The sequence below is a fragment of the Gavialis gangeticus genome, unplaced genomic scaffold (genome assembly GCF_001723915.1).
Source record: "Gavialis gangeticus isolate Ggan-Ray unplaced genomic scaffold, GavGan_comp1, whole genome shotgun sequence".
NCBI lineage: Eukaryota > Metazoa > Chordata > Crocodylia > Gavialidae > Gavialis > Gavialis gangeticus.
This window is the reverse complement of record NW_017728993.1, coordinates 21,130,174-21,131,248: the sequence shown is the minus strand read 5'-3', so window position 1 is coordinate 21,131,248 and position 1,075 is coordinate 21,130,174. Positions and strand designations below refer to the sequence as shown.

General features: G+C 50.5%; 1 protein-coding gene across 1 annotated transcript in view; it reads right to left on the bottom strand.

The window, feature by feature from the left end:
• The window catches only part of AGBL4 (ATP/GTP binding protein like 4), a 1,816,099-nt gene that overhangs the window by 24,862 nt on the left and 1,790,162 nt on the right, over positions 1-1,075 (bottom strand). The gene's annotated exons all lie outside the window — the stretch shown is intronic.

The following is a 1,075-nucleotide window of genomic DNA, read 5'->3' as shown; positions in this document are numbered from 1 at the left end:
CCACATGGACTAGGACCATGGGGTAATAATCGGTGGGCTTGCATCCAAATAGGTAGCATCTTAGCACTGGTGTGCTAGTCTCCAGAGGCAAAGGCCAAGACCATCCCAGTACAAGCTCCAGACGGTTCAGCATCCAACATGAAAGTTGGGTCTACAGCCCATAACCCTCTGAACCCTTGGCTTAGATGCAGGGGTGGGCAAAATGCGGCCCGGGGCCTGGATGTGGCCCTCCAGGCCATTCTATCTGGCCCCTAAAAAATTCAGAAAATTAATATTAATCTGTCCTGGGCTGCCTGTCATGCGGCCCTTGATGGCTTGCCGAAACTCAGTAAGCGGCCCTCTGCCCAAAATAATTGCCCACCCCTGGTTAGAGTAATACTGCGCCACATCCACCTGCCTTGGTTCTGCATTGTAATTTGTGTCCTGAGACTTGGATTTTAGAACTGAATTGGGATAGACACTGTAGAAGAGCCAGATTTGACCCGGCTGAGGGGGAAGGGCAGGGACAACACAAGCCACTGTCCCTGCTACATCTTTTCTTTAACCAAATGCCAGACCTGTTACTCAGTAGTAGGAAGGTGCTGCACTAAAAGTATGAGAATACACGTGACAGAAGGATCACGATAAAATTAAAGTTGGTGGAACAATTGGCCACAGTAAAACTAAAACGTGTCAGAGATGGTCTGACTTGCCACAATAAATCATAGTTTCATAGTTTCATAGTTTCTAGGGTCGGAAGGGACCTGAGCAGATCATCTAGTCTGACCCTCTGCCATGGCAGGAAAGAGTACTGGGGTCAAACGACCCCAGCAAGGTCTTCATCTAACCTCCTCTTAAAAACCCCCAGGGTAGGAGCCTGCACCACCTCTCTTGGAAGTTGGTTCCAGACCCTAGCCGCCCTGACCATGAAATATTGCCTTCTGATGTCCAACCTAAACCTACCCTCTGCCAGCTTGTGACCCTTGTTCCTGGTCACTCCTGGCGGCGCTCGGGGGAACAGGGACTCCCCCAATGCCTGCTGATCCCCCCTGACTAGTTTATAACAGGCCACAAGATCCCCCCTCAGCCTTCTCTT